The sequence below is a fragment of the Wasmannia auropunctata genome, unplaced genomic scaffold (genome assembly GCF_000956235.1).
Source record: "Wasmannia auropunctata unplaced genomic scaffold, wasmannia.A_1.0 LD336000.1, whole genome shotgun sequence".
In the NCBI taxonomy this organism is placed as follows: domain Eukaryota; kingdom Metazoa; phylum Arthropoda; class Insecta; order Hymenoptera; family Formicidae; genus Wasmannia; species Wasmannia auropunctata.
In genome coordinates, this window is record NW_012026890.1 from 382,280 (window position 1) to 398,593 (window position 16,314).

Consider the following 16,314-nt stretch of genomic DNA (forward strand, 5'->3'; position numbering starts at 1 on the left):
TTAATGCTATATAGAAAACATTCTTATCTTTTCGCGAAAACACTTTTATAATTTATTGTTGACAATTGCTACTTTCTCATGCTAGTAATAACAAAAAGTATAACATATAATGCTCTAAATAAAACTATGACGAAATGATGCACTGAGAACGCGCGCGAGAAGAGAATTTCTGGTGGTGAATGAATCTTTGATTGAATCCTGAATTATCGAATCGCCAGATTTTCGAGGTCGATAGAAACGAAGACTGTGCGCGAGAGAAATCCGTGATTAATTTATCTACTAGGTACTCTCGCCTCATAATGGACGGCATATATATTTGGGTTAATGGTGCCAGTTGGTTTGATGCCAGGATACCTATATATGTCGTAAAAATTACGCAGGGAATAAGAGTTTCCTTTCGACAGCTACATACGATAACATGGCAAACACACGTGCACTTACTTTGCTGCGGTGAATTACCAAGAACTACAAGGAAAATTATATCGCGTTAGCAATTAGACTTATTAATTTCTGAAAAATAGTTTTAACTTACATATAAAGTGGCAAATTGAATTTTTTTTCGTTTATACTCATACAATCAGAGAGAGATATTTCAATAATCTTCGATTAAATTAATAAATTGTATTTCTACATATCATTGGCTTTAGGATTATATTTTTTGCATTTAGGTACATAGATACTTATAATGGAATATTTTTATGCTTAAAAAATTTTTTACGTTTTAATAATATTTATTAATCGATGATGGGTTATCAGAAATATACATACATTGCGTAAATATATATATAAACATCCAAGCTTTCGGACAAAGATAAACGCATCAAATTTTAATTGACATAGATCCATATATATATTTATTTTAATCTAATCAACGGCAATCTGATTTCCATGCTTCTAATGTAAAATTTATTAACGGCGTCCGCGGAAGCAATTTAAATATATTTTCCAAATTTAATTATATTTTATGATCGATTCATCGAGACTTAACGAAAACTGACGGAATGTTAAAGACGATTAAAATAAAGCTCGTATATAAATATGCGCGCACTGCAGATATAGAACACGCTGTGAAAGAACCGTGGAAATTTAATATCTGCGATGTCGCGAGCAAGATTAGATTTAATCTTACTTGCACGATTCGAGGCGACCAAACGAAAAGATAAACGGAGTGTAATTAGTATAACTTAAAAGTCACACTTTTTTACATTACCTGGTAATTATTTTATCAAGAGATAATTTTCCCTGGATTAAGGCTAGATCGACGTAATTTTTTTTCTCCAGGGTAATAAAGCTTATTAATATTGTTCCGTGACGCAACAACGCATTAGACTCGCAACTTAGGCGATAAAGTTATGGATAAGTCAATCACGATCGAGACGCGTATACGGAGAGAATTTTCTTTTAAAATCTATCCTGAAAATTATGTTAATCGCGGAACAACATAGTATTTCGACAAATTTTATGTGATTTTCTCTGTGCACTACAATAAATTTGTTATAGTATATATTAAAAAAAAAAAAATAGTGAAAATCACACAAAATTCATCGAAATATGTTATGTTGTCCCACGCGGGAAAGAACAATTTTGCTGAATCCAAAAATAATTTTTGTTCAATAATCAAAATAATTTTGTTGGAAAGTCGCAATGATTGCTAGAATATCAAAACGTTTTATAGCAATGCTTATAATTTTTATTTTCCAACAAGTTATTTTGATGATTGAACAAGAATTATTTTCAGATCTGTATTTAGCAAAATTTTTAAACCTTTCAACAAAATCGTTCTTTCCGTGCACGATTAACATGATTTTCAGGGTGAATTTTAAAATAAAATTCTCTCCGTGATAGCTTCAACACGTAATAAATATTCTTGACAACGAACTGTCTCGGACGAACTTTTGTTTCCCGTTCTTTTTACGTGCTCTACAAAACGCGTAATAACTTTCGCATGAATTTATGCTGCGCGATTTGTCTTACGTGAAGTATGTACTTACGTCACTTCCACAAAATCATCGTGAATGATCTTTCGATCGCTTAACGAGCTGCTTTATCGACCAATTATTAAAGCAATCGCAAAGATAATCTCTTACCGCTTGACGTAAGATGGCAAGAGTTAAAAAGCGCGGGGCCGCTTCGGAACACCTTGTATAAAACATAATCTCCCTTGTCTGCCTATATGGATGCGTAGGAGCGAATCAAATTTTCGTGCAGCCGTCTGTCGTTGTCGGTGCATTTAAACGCGGCGTGCAATCGACTCTCGGACTTTAGGAAAGCGAGCCACCGGAGGCGGACGCGGGCGCGCGCGGAACAAAACAAGGAAGGGGATGAGTTATACCGGCGTGACCGTTTTGATGGATTAATTCGCAAACCAAACGGAAGGTTGCATAGACCGACTTCGACGTTACCCGCTTTATTTTTCTCGTTAAACCGGCAAAGCATTGCAAAACGACCAACCAGAACTGCTTATCGATTCGTAAAATACATTGGACGCGGGTATCCGTCGTTGATTTTTATGCGATGCGACGTAACGGCGTAATATATCGATGGCACGATCAACAGATATTATAAAAGAAGAAATTAAATTCTTTTATAACGGTCCTGCAATCCTACGCGACAAATGCTTTTATACTTTTCCCGGTAAAATCGTAAGACCAATTAAATAAAAAATGTATGAATAATTTGCAGTATTGAAATATGAACATAAATCTCTTGATTTGAAAACGTATGTAGAAAACGCAAAATTCAACATATTATATAACTTTCTTTGGTTTTTTGGCTACAACTGCTACAATCTGCATCAATTGATAAATCGCAAGATCTTTGTGATTATCAATCATAATGGAATGCTTTCAAATTACATACTGGATCCCGCGAAGATTGTATCTCTCTAGGATCTCTAAATTATACATGTAAATTAACGAAAATTGCAACGACAATTTGCCTTAATTAATAATTTGCCAGCAAATCCATTATCTAAGATAATGCACTCTCCGCAGGAATATTCGTTATTCATTACGTAACTCCTCGTCGCTGAATGTATAATGACGCGCAAATATATGGCATGCGCGTACAATTTCTGACGAAAAAAGTTGAACGTAAATTTATGAAAAAAAAAACGGCTAAAAAATATAAAAATAATTCTTATCTTACATGTAATTCTGTTTGTCTTATAATAAAAGGAAAAATACAAGATACACGTATTTCGCGAGTCTGATTTTATCGCTTCTGTGAATATAGAGTATACGAATATAGAGTCGATTTATTATTCTCAGCGAAAATATCAAGATGCAAACATTTTTGGAATTATAAGGTAAACGTATCAGTGGCTGAATATGTATCTATATCTGAACACGTACACAAAATTTATTAATCTCAAATACTTTTTTTATTATAATATCAAAATTTAATTTAAAAAATATTTAAAGATTACAATTAAATTATAATATTCTGAAAAAAATTTATATAATAAATTTTTGTGTACTTGTTTAGCTATAGATACACGTTTAGCCATTGGTATACGTTTACCTTAATTAATTAAAAGAGAAATATTGAATAGAAATTTAGATCGGTTACACTGCTTCATAATAATTCTTAAAAAAATATATCGATTTAAATCGGTTCGACACTTAGAAATATTGCGTTTTAATGGGAAATGGGACATCTCAGTACGGCGCACAATGATCTCGACCATGTGTGCCTTAGTCACGCTGACATATGGCAAAGTCATGAAGCCACTAGGTGGTCCGCAGTATATTACTTTACCTGTCGCCATCCGTGCTCGTGGGGGGTAGCGCTCAAGGCTATTTGTACGACAACAAGGGCTGTTTTTGCACTGCCCTAAGAGACTCGTAAAGTACCTGACATTCTAGGCGATATATTCACTCGAATATCTATACAAACGCGAATATTTTAATACATACTTGTTTTTATTCATTACAGCGACGTGTCTCATCTGTCTTCTGTAATTTTTTTCTACAGTTTTCTTTTTCTGATAAATTAAAAAAAAAATTTGTTTTATGTTTTCTTTAGACAAATTTTTTTTAATAAAATCTTTTTTGCGACGTCTCTCTATCTCTTCGTCTTTACATAGATATTACAAATTTTTAATTCTGAAAGATTCTTCATTAATCGTTTCCAATACTGTGATATTTATTCTGTACGTTGAACATAAAAGTTTTAAAAAATTTTTATAAAATAGTAACAAAATGTTATAATTATATCAACGTGATTTCCTTAGAATGAGCAACAAGAGAATAATGGAAGAACGTATCATCAACTGGGGGTATAGCTCAGTGGTAGAGCATTCGACTGCAGATCGAGAGGTCCCCGGTTCAAACCCGGGTGCCCCCTCAAGATCTTTTTTTTGCTTTATTTAAAACTTTCCTTATTTTATTATATATATTTTTTTATTCTTTATTCTAGCAATATTGTATTTGGATTAATTTTTTAAGGATAACCTTATAGGAAAGGAATCTGTTAAAATTAACGAAATTATCAACAAATTGACGAGATTATTAACTATATTAACTCTCAATTAAATATTTATTTTTATTCTAATTTTAATATATTTTAATCTATTATATTTACTGTTACATGTATTTAAAAATTATAATGTAACATCATATATCATGTTTAAGAAAAATGTAATCTTATCATTTTAGATAGCAAACAGAAAGAGACAAAAAATATTTCACAAGAAAAAGATATAATTTAGAGAATATAATTAATAAGAGAAATTCAATTTTTGTTTAGAATCTTGAAATGAAAGGAAGAGAAAAGAAGAGTAGAAGAAAAAGGCTAAATGTTAATTCTTTTTATTCTGCTTTTTTTTATTTTTCCAAACTTTTCGAAAAATTTAGAAATAAAAAAAAATACATTCCTTTCTAATTTTATTCGCAATTTTTGGTCTAATTCACATTACTCTTTCCACATAATGCTGTGGAATAAAGTATAAGTAAAGATGTCGAGAGAGCGATGAAGAATAAAAGCGGTGGTATGATACACCACTATAAAGACCTGACAAGAGAGGAGAGGGCCGTCGGTTAATCCGCAAGACTGCCGACCGCAGAAGATGAATGTTCGATGTGCAAACCACCTGCTTTGACGGCAAGCGTTAAATCCGTAAAATCCCACTAAATATTCGCCGAATCCGTGAAATGCCCGCACTGCTTCGGTAGGGGCGATCAGGCCAATTGGCAGGCCGCCAAATGAAATGTATATCCGGCATAAGTCTCTCCCTATATCTGCACACGGGTTTTTGTACGTAGTTTCTTAAATCCTTATCGTAATGCGGAAAATCCGTGAGGATCGTTTATTGCATGTCGATGAGGCGTATCTCTTTATGTATACCGGGCGTTATAAAGTTTCTATCCATATATCTATATATGTGCAATTTAGTACAAAATGTTCACAGAGAGACAGCCTTCATACGATATTTATATCGGAGAAAACTTTTGAGAAAAATTTCTGATGCAATGTAATCTCGCAAAATTGACAACTAATTTCTTAAGAAAGAAAATTGCGAATAAAATTGGAAAGGAATGTATATTTCTATTTTTAAATTTTTCGAAAAGGTTTGAAAAGATAAAATAAAGCAGAATAAAAAGAATTAACATTTATTTTTATTCTTCTACTTTTTCTAATTTCATGAGAAATTTTACTGATTCAAATAGGCACACGTTGTACTTATTTTTTTCAGTACGTCAGAAAGATCTTTATTCTTGTCTGGCATCGGAATTCGATTTCGCGAGTTTCGATTTCACACAGATCAAATCTACAGTTGAACTCAACGGTAGCAGGTCCCGAGGAAACTTATCGACATTGCATAAGTCAATGACAGATGTGATCGTGCTAATCCACCATTATCGTTAGCAATGATCAGCTCGATCCTGAATACGGCCCTTTGTATTCGCGAAGCTTAGGGATCGACGCCAGAATCGGGTTCAATGCTTTTTCAGTAATCGTATGAGTCACGGAGTCGACTCGTACGGCGCGATCTCACTATGAATAAGATGAAAAGCCATCGATTAGGTATTCACCCTATATTTTCAATTATTTTATTTTGTATTAAGTTAACAAAAATTTTGATGCAGTACAAAGTTATACCGACTACATTAATTAATTTAAAAGTAATTTCTAATTTTTCTCAACGCCAGTGTTGATTAATTTTTCTTAACAAAATAGATAAATCTAATTAACTTTAATTGTTTTTTTTTTTTGCATTGCAATTCCCTGTTTACTTCTCCAGTAATGTCAAACTTCAGATTAAATCAGAGAAGAAGTATAGTCTTCTATTATTTTACAATGAGATATATTTACTTTATGCTGCCCAATTCTAAACCTCTCCTGCTTGAGAAGCAGCGGAGCGAATTGTAGAATAGATCAATACGGACGATGATCCTCCGTGGCTTACCGCGTATAGTGCAGGATCAAACATTGGCGTCCTTGCTCCAACCAGCGACCAGGCAGTAACAAAGGGTCCATGTCCCTGAGGGGCTTCTGCGTTTTGTCCTCGGAGGATTGTCAGTTTTACCCTCGCCCATATTCAGGGGCTGAACGTTTAAATTATTCATAAACAGTCAAGTGATTTGTAAAATATGACTTACTATTGTGCTCGACAAGTTTTCTCGCTTAATTCGATTCGGTTATCGTACGGATCGGCATTTTTGTACGATTTGCATTTTGCAAATTTGTGTTTTAAACAATTAAATAAATTTTACATAGAAGGAATTGATGGAGAAACGAGAAAAAAGTAAAAAAGTATCGCGATATTTTGGGAATATAATAGGTAATAAAGTTAAAATAATTATTTTAATTACTTTTCTGTATTTGTTAATTATTTTAACAAATGTGTAGAAAATATCAAATAATTTTTTTATTAAATTGATTGTATACAGTTCACATTTTTTGTAGACTGTTTTTTTTTCATTGTTAAAGTTTGCAAATTTATTATCATTTTAATTTTAGATTTTCAAGTACCACACGTTTTATATCTGAGTGATGACAAAGATATAAGATAGGATTTCTAGAAAGTATGAATTTTTAAGTAATCCATCTCTCGCGAACATTCAGCATAATACATCACAATACTGCACATATTTTTTGTGAATATGAAACATATGGAATGGTATTTGTTTAAGAATAATTCTGTCATATTGATTTAATAATATTACGCCATCTGAACACATATACGTTTACATTTTAATTTACTATATTACTTTGATTATATATATTTTTTGCTTTACACATATATATCATATTAAATAAATAATCCCGATCTGCAATTCGAAATACACTCAATCTACAAACATTGTAATAATCATCGAATAAATATTGGTCAATTTATTAATGAATCATAAAGCGCGCGCGACATTCTGAGAAATTTTATCGTTTATATTTTTATTTAAAGTACAAATTATCACATATATAAATTGCACTTCATTTTTTCACGATTCACAAACGTGCCCGTTTGATACGCAAATGTGAATAAATGAATACCGTTAATACAGTATTTACTGCGAGTATTTACATTTTACTTTTAACGACGCACTTTGCGCGGGTACATCCCCGTGCAGCGGAGCTGACATCGTATCAGTTAAGTCACCCCTAGCTAGCTGGTGATCTAATTTAATTGACACCATAATAGCGAGCCTGTATGGCCGTTAGACTCTTCGGGGCACCACGGTCTTCCGTGCCGTGAGGGATGAAAATATAAGGGCGGTTAGACCGGGGCCGGGACGCGTGGGGCGAAGACAATTGAATTTCATGGGGGTTTGGCCGCTTAACCAGCTAATTGGTTTGTTCATGTTACTCAAAGTGTATAAGTTTTCCCGCCGTGGCGCCGTGCCTGACCACTTTGTCCTGCAGCGCGCTTGTTGATCCTCTCAAATTATGCAATAATTGCCCGCCAATAATTCATGATCAATATTGAATATACTTTGGAACAACCTGTGACAAGTTTCAAGTTATTTTCTCGTGACAAATTTCAGTCGTTTTAATATTCAACGTTAAATATTTTGACAGTCGGTATTAAGTCAAACTTTTGCTGGATTTAAAAGAGGCCTTAAATATATCTTAATTGTAATAATTATTATAAAATTAAAAACCAGTGAATCATATATCAATTGTTACACCATCGCTATGCCATTTGTTAATAGAAGATTATTCTTTGAAAGAATTTCTTGTCAACTTTTATATAATTTTCTCTACCCGACTTTGCGTGAAGGCTCTTTTTTTTTTATTTAGTCTTTTTCAAATTTGACGGATTAACGTGGCGGTTTTCTGAATACTTAAAAAGCGAAGTTATTACACCATTCTAGCGAATGGTGTAATCGGCTCACGAGGAAAATCTGCTTCTGCGAAATGCCAGCGAGGTAAATGAATTCCGTCTTTCCCGGTTGGTCTTCCGCAAGGCCATGGCAGAAGAGAGAAACCGTCGGCCCTTTACAGCGCTTTCATGAAGTGAATATTTAACTTTACGTCTTGCGGGTTAAAAATGCTGACCTGCAACGCGCGCGGCAGAGGTTTAAAAAGTTGCCGAAGCACGGCGGTAAAAGATAACGGCTTATAAAACTTCCCAAAGTTTCGTCGAAGTAGGTACACGCGGACTTGCCCGACGGAATTGTTTTCTCAATTAAGAAGTTCTCAGCACTGTTTGATGCCGGATTCTTATCCGCGAATGTGAGTTAACCGCCGTCGGTTTTTTAATCGATCTAAATAAGTGAATAAAATATAAATAATTACCACATGTTTCACAATGATTATATTAGATATATTAAAATAATAAAAATAAGTCTTTAATCGCAGAAAAAGTAATTTGTTTCTCTCAAAGTAAAAAACAATATAAAATGAATGCTTAACAATGCTTTCCATTTATTTTTTGTCAGACATTATATTGCAAAATAATTAAATAATATATATAATTACATAATTATAGTATAATTATTCAATTTTTCATGTAGTGAAACATATGGTAAATTATAATAGAAGAGAGAGAAAGTATATTAAAAAATCAAATAAATATTATTATTATAATTCTTATTGTTAGTTAAGGGGCTACGCCACCTTTGAGGTTTTAGAACGATACCTAAAGTTTGGGATTTTTTGTAAGTAAATGGATAATTTTATTTAAAATCTGTTTAGAGGACATTATCGTACATATATAAGAAACTAAAAAAATATTTTTTTTATTTTTCTCTTGTCCAAAATGGCGGCGCACTTGCTTACACTTGCAAAATCCCCTTTTTTTCTATCGGTATACAGGATTTCGGATACACGGTTTGACCTTGAACAAAACACAAAGAATTTTCATTATCTACATATTAAAGACATATTAAAAACAAAATATTGAGTTTTTTCAAAATGGCAGCTATTTTAAGAAAGACTTGTACTGGCGAAAAATACACATTTTTCGTAAAATAGCTGTCATCTTGAGAAAAATCAATATTTTAAAAAACTCTTACGTACTTCATTAGTCTTTAATATGTAGATAATGAAAATTCTTTGTGTTTTGTTCAAGATCAAACCATGCATCTGGAATATTGTACACCGATTTGAAGATACAGAAACAAAGGATTCCGCAAGTAGGCCAGTGCGACGCCATTTTTGATACTAAAAAAATATAAAAATATTTTCTTTGTTTTCTTATATATATACAATAATGTCCTCTAAATAAATTTTTAATAAAGTTTATCTATTTACTCACAAAAAAATCTCAAACTTAGGTATCTTTTAAGGCCTCAAAGGTGGTCTAACCCCGTAAGTGTTAACGCAATTAAATAAAATAAATTAACTTATTTCCAATTTTTTAAAGCCAAAAGTCCCAAAACCGCATTATAAATTGATTAAACGTTTAAATGGTTACAATTCGAAAACTAAATCAACGTATATTATTTATTAATTACTTGTCTTTCTTTTTGACCTTTTCTTATTCTCTTTCCAACTCTGAAAATTATTAATAATAAAAACTCCGTGGAGTGGAGTCGTGATTATCCTTGTCGCCCCGAGGTGGAGAGTCACAATTGAAAATCTAACGCGAGTAGGAATCAAAGCTTGCCAAATTTGCCTGCAATCGTAATGGAGGTGAGTCCCGGGCGCCGACGAGAATTGCCGTTGTGTCAAAGGGAATGCGATATATGGCGTCGTCTCGGCGGAAGGCAGGTGCCTGATTAGCGATTACATTATTTCGACGCCGACCTAACCGATCCCCGACCAACGGCAGCGCCCGCCCGCGCCCGGGCAGCGAATCGCTCGGTCTGCAATATTAAAGACGGAATTAATGAAATCGCGGCCGAGGCACCCGGCACAGTCGGCCGGTTTATTAGCTTTTAATAAAGAAAACGCCGTAAGTTTCTCGGCCAAAGCCGAGAAGAGAGCTGAAAAGCCTCACGGCATCGGCCTTTAATCTGTTCCTCAGTCGCGCCAGCTTCCTTTGATCTTCGCTGAAACTGCTGAAAGTTCGCCCGGAGCAGCGGCGCGGCGCGGCGCGCATAAACAGGACACGGTTTAACAGAAAGCCGGTTAAAAAGTCAAATAACGCACCGACGAATCGAGATGCGTTAATCAAAGCCGCGCGTCTTCTTTCCCGGGGATACCGCGAGAGAGCAAGGATATTCTCGTAGACGTTGCGAATTATTTATCAAAAGGTGCGCTCTCTACCGCGCACACGGCGGTACATTGCTGTTAATACTTTATAGCTACCAATATTTTATGTGATTGCATCGGCATAAATGAAAGAAAGGAGACTCGCAGATAGTTGCCGAAATTTTTTAACAAAGATGATTCGTTCCGTAATAATTTACAGGCAGAGGAAGAGAAGAAAAAAGGAAAGAAAAATATCGAAGGAATAGATTAAACTAGACTATTTAATACAGACGCTCATAAGGTTTTTCTGGTTAAACGAAAGAAAAAAAAATCGATAAAACGGAATGAAAGCCTAATAAGCAAGCACAAATTTTAAGAGAATTCTGTTAAAATTCTTATCTTTGGTAATCCATTCTTTTAGCGTTCGTTAATTGATTATATTAATAATTTAAGTGTATTAAATTAATCAATATTATACAGATATTAATTTAATATTAATACTTTCAAAAAGTGTTAAAGCACAAAAAAAATGAATGCAGAATGTAAAAGCAGACGTCAGAATAATCGAGCGGTGATTGGAAAAATCGACGTTGACAAAAAAAAGAAAATGTCGATATCCGTCTCGCGAGAAAAGGAAGTCGACTATTGATGTTTCCGAAGTGCAAGACGATAAAAAAAAAACGCAGAGAATGAAATGAGAAAAGCGAGCAAATCGGTGAAAGCTCCGGAGAAGCTGCGGAGGAAAGAGAGAGAAACGATAAAATGCAGGGCGCGAGTGAGTGAAGCGATGATGTAAAGGAAGGAGCAACGCTGTAGGTAGGATAGGTAGGAGAAGAATGCCGATGGCAGTGTCGTAAATTCCTGCGAACAGCCCGGCGTAAAATATAGAGGTGGCTGCGTTCTGCATATGTCATCCGTGCCCTTTCTCGCCCATCGCTCGCGCGCACGTGTTAACGCGCGCGTCCTCGCGCGAAGAAAGAGGGATGAGCGCGGAGGAAGATGGGGGTGCGAAGGGGGAAGAAGTTGCCTGGGTGCTGGGAACTTGGAAGCGCGAGCGAAGCTTCGGCGGAGCACGGCGGGCGGAGGACGAGAGGAGAGGGGAAGAGGCGCGCGCGAAGGAGCGAGGAAAGCAAATCGCGAGGACGTTTCGCACGCGTGAGAGCACATGCTCTCGCGGTGGGAGAGAGCGAAGCGGTAGGGGAGGAGTATGCGGCTGCTGCATACCGGGCGAAACGCATTGGGGAGGACAGGACAAGATGGGCCGTGCGCGAAAACGAGGACGAGATATCGGGACGGAGGGAGCGGGATGGATAGACGGACGCGCGGAAAGCGCGTGCGAATTTGTTTGCCCTTTTCGGCGGGAGAGACCGCCGCGCCGGCTCGTATCGATTCGACGCCCGTCGTTCGGATATATATTAACGCTCGTATCTCCGCACGGAATTATTCCGAGGTAAATTCCGAAATTCAGCGCGAATAAGCGGCGCGGCGGAGGGGAAAGGCAGTCCTACCGCGAAGACTCATTCAGTTTCAAAGATGCGTGGAGAATAATATGTCAACCAGGAAGACGTTCAAGAGGAACTGCACACGATTCTAATCTCCTACCTGACCCACTTTTAATCGTTCTCGAGTTTAACACGTAAGCGTCTGTACATACGTAAAAGAGTAAACAGAATTTTCGATAATTTCGATTTTTTTTTTACTCTAATTCCGATTCTTTAATTTAAACTACGATACTAATTCCAACACCGATTCGCAATGCCGATTCGTTTAAAAACATTGTTTCCACAATATTAATATCGCAACTTTCAATTTTCAACTTGAATATTCTTTTTACATCGAAAATTTGTTTTTAGAAAAAAAAACTCGCTCATTCATATCTCTGCAGCAATTATAAATGAACAAATATTTAAAATACATGTACAATATCACGCTATCATAGCATACGAAATTATTCAAGAAATTTTTAAAAATATATGACTAGAGAATGTTTTTAATAACAATTTTTTCATCAAACTATTTAAATAATCACTTTCTGTTAAATCACAACTATTCGAATATTTTCTCAAACAACTAAAAGTTTTAAAAAATTAAAAATATTATTGGGCAATCAATATTTAGCCTCGTCCATATTTGGCTCATTTCCCCCTCATTATTCGTTGGCCTTGTATGAAATTATTGCAATTAAAAGATGTTCACAGAACAAGAATAGAATTAATTACATAGCGGAATCTAAATGAAACAACAAGCAATATATCTGTATATATACGTTTAAGCACATGATATTAATTTTATCTTTATGCCATGAAACAGTCATTCATCGCGTGTTTATCTATATGAGACTCGCCATCGTCGAAAGGATTAATCACGAAGACGTTTCGGAATAAAGAGACTTTCCCGGGCGCGTCTCTTGGCGTAGGGACTATTATCGTTTCTTCCATTCTAATCGTACGGTTCGCGGGCTCGACTTCGGCTTGGAAAAATGTAGAGCACGTTGACGTGGGAGCCAGGGAAGAGAGACGAGAGGATATCGAACCGACGAGGCCGGAGGGGGCGGAGTTGCCACGCCGGGTTACCATGGAAACGTGACACTCTCTTTCGGGCTTTTCGAGCTTTTCGAGCCGTTTGCTCGCGCTAACCATCGCGCACTATCCGCGTTTTCGCTATGCAACGCCCCGATATATTCAGATACCCGATTCCCTCTTCGACGAAAAAAAAAGTTACACATCGTGTTACCCAGCCACTTACACAAGGGTATCACAAGTCCTGCAATATTGAATTTCCTTGATGGAAATTATTGTAGATACAGAAGAGCTTTAATTGGTGAATAATAAACTGTCAAATGTCGAAAAGGGATGTAAGCGCGAGGATATTTTTTGAACCCAAAATTTGTCTCAAGATATTTATATATCAAAGAACGATATTGTTTCATGGCATAAAGATATAAAAATTAATATTACTTTCTTACAGAATGGTACCACCAAATTGAAAACAAAAATTATCTTGATTAAATTTGTATAAATTAGTACGAAAAAAAGTAAACTAGTAATTCAACAAGATCAAAAATTAAAACATTGCTTTCTTTTCTATCTAATATCTAATCAAATGTCAAATTCGATTCTTATGTAAGATCGCATAAGGAAAGAATTAATAATAAGATAAAAAGAGGAAAAATGGACAAATTAATGACACAATTTATTTCTTGATATTCCGTAGAATAAAATTTTAAATTTTCGGCATTGTATGTATAATGAGACGCGCTAAAGGACGCTACAAAGACTAAGCATTTTATACGACTAGATTATATCTTTTCGAAAACATGCCATTACTTATATTCTCTCTCTCTCTCTCTCTCTCTCTCTCTCTCTCTCTCTCTCTCTCTGTCTCCTCGTTGCCTTGCGATTGTGCGAGATCAAATACTACATAACCGAAATGGGAGGATAAGGGTTAAGATCTGCGCTGCGGGCCTGAAATTGCGCGGAGAGGCGGCTCTCAAGCGCCGGTCGCGCGAAACGCGCGCGACGAAAGCCGTCGATGTCTCTCTGCTGATGGCGCGAGATTGCGACTGCCACGTTGGTCCGAGGTCGAGGAACGTAGCGAGTTTAATTTCGTTGAGTGCACCCCCGACGACTGATCCGGTTGTCCCTCCCCCCCCCCCCACACGCGCGCGTGGCCGCGTGTGTGCGAACACACGCGCGCGAGAGAGTGTCTATACGCGTGCGTGAGCGGAGTGCCGTACGATAACGCCGTGGGGAATCGAAACGAACGCGTTTACGCGACACGTGGGTGTAACGCTGTAACAATTCTTACACCTATGTCTATATACGTGCACGCGTGAGCGAAGAGAGTGTCTCTGAGTTCCGCCTGTTTTAATTTTAATTACAAATCTTTTTTTTTATCGCAAGACTCTCCTTGATTACAGTCAATTGGTGAACCATTGAGAAAGCGAAAACCTTCTCGGTCTTGTGGACCATGCCTTTGAGATAGATGATCGGCTGTAGCAATGCTCATTTATCTTATACATTCTCATACATCTCATTCTCTATACATTTGCACGTTTACTTAAAATTGACTTTGCTTTCAGGCGATTTTTTAGATAAAATTTAATCGTTACACTTAATATAGGCAGTGTATTAAAAGATTTCGAGTAAATGAGACTTAAGTAGCTGTGTACTTAAAAATATTCCTTTATCACTCGATGTTAAATAATATAACGACATGCGAATGCTGAGACACCATGCTGTCTGTTCTTCATCTGTAGTTCATCATCCGTAGCATCTATAAGGAAAAAAGGCGCGACTTCTGATGCACATTATACGTGCATGCATCTCTGTTACGCGACACTGTATTTGAATACAGCGCATGTATATAGTGAGCAGAGTAAATTCATGCGGATGTGCTGACTTGATACAGACGGAATCGTAGACTCATGTAAGCGATACATGTGAATACGTGCGATCAAATATGTGTAGGTATAGGATCAAGCGTACGGTAACTGTGTACACGCGTATATACGAACGTATGTACAAGCCGTTCGCAAATGCTCTTTTCGATGCGAGCCGCAAACAATGCGCGCGCGTCATGTATTTTGCATGTAACGAGCTTTGTTCCCCGATGCACAAAATCTAAAAAAAAAACCCGATTAATTTTTTACATTCGACACAGCATGAATGTATAACGATTTTATTCAGTGCGCGGAAGCGTATCTCTGATGCGGAACAAAAGGGGAGACATTTGCGATTGCGATAATTTTGCAGTCTCGAAGTGTCGAAGTGTTCGCAGAGAACATGCGTCGATCCTGCAATCCCGCGACTGTAATCCGTGTGATTTTTTTTATTATTATCACGATTGACACGGTTTTCCGCGTTATAAAATCCGTTTATCCAAATCGCACGAAATCTCCGTGATAGCCGACACGCATTTTCCAGCAGCGGGAATAAAATACAAGATAGCCAGAGAGAGCCACGCGCGCGCGCGCGTAAAAGCGTGCGCGTATAATAGACAAGCGGCTGGGGGTTAGATAACGGCACACAGAGAAATGCCCCGTAGCAGTGATTCACCTAGCTACAATAAAAATATGTCTCGCTCTCCAGCTTCAGCCAGAATCAACCCTTGTCGAGCAGGATAGTGGGAGGTGGCGGCGGCGGCGGCGGTGGCGGCGGCGGCGGCGGCGGCGACGACGGTGGTGGCTTAAACCACCCTGTACACGCCCGGCGCCCGAGGGGTAGGTTGGACTTGGGTTGGCCGACCAGCCAGCCCGTGGCCGCCATTATTGACCATCGGTCTTGATTAGCGCTTGATACTATCCCGTTCTGTGTGTTTCTTGCGGAGCCCCTTCGACGCCCGCGGAAGTTCGGACGCGCTTTTTCACGCGCCGCCCTGTCAGCCCTTTCTGCCGTCGCGTTATTAATAATATGGCCGTATATGATTTATCGTTCGCGTTAGACGTAAATGGGTTAAAGCATTTGCTCGGGTAGTCTCGTATAGATGCTACGCGCGTCAGCTGTAATCTTGGAAAAATTAAGGAAGTGAATCGAAAATTGAGAAATGGAATGGATTTTTTTTTTTGGTGAATCGTCTTAAATACACTTTTTAAATGATTAAAAAGAAAGTTCCGTATTATAATACGTCATCTAATACGTGCATAGATAAAAACGGTACTGTAAATAATAGGTATATTGAACACAATATATCTAACACACATAATTCTTTTTTGAAAGTATTTAAAATAAACTTAAG

The 16,314-nt window shown here is 36.8% G+C and overlaps 1 long non-coding RNA gene and 1 other non-coding gene across 3 annotated transcripts in view; both read left to right on the forward strand.

Moving 5' to 3' along the window:
* Positions 1-16,314, forward strand: part of LOC105453269 — a 39,315-nt gene that overhangs the window by 4,836 nt on the left and 18,165 nt on the right. The window lies entirely within an intron of this gene.
* Trnac-gca lies at positions 4,276-4,347 on the forward strand. The gene has a single exon. It is a non-coding gene; the product is annotated as a tRNA-Cys (tRNA).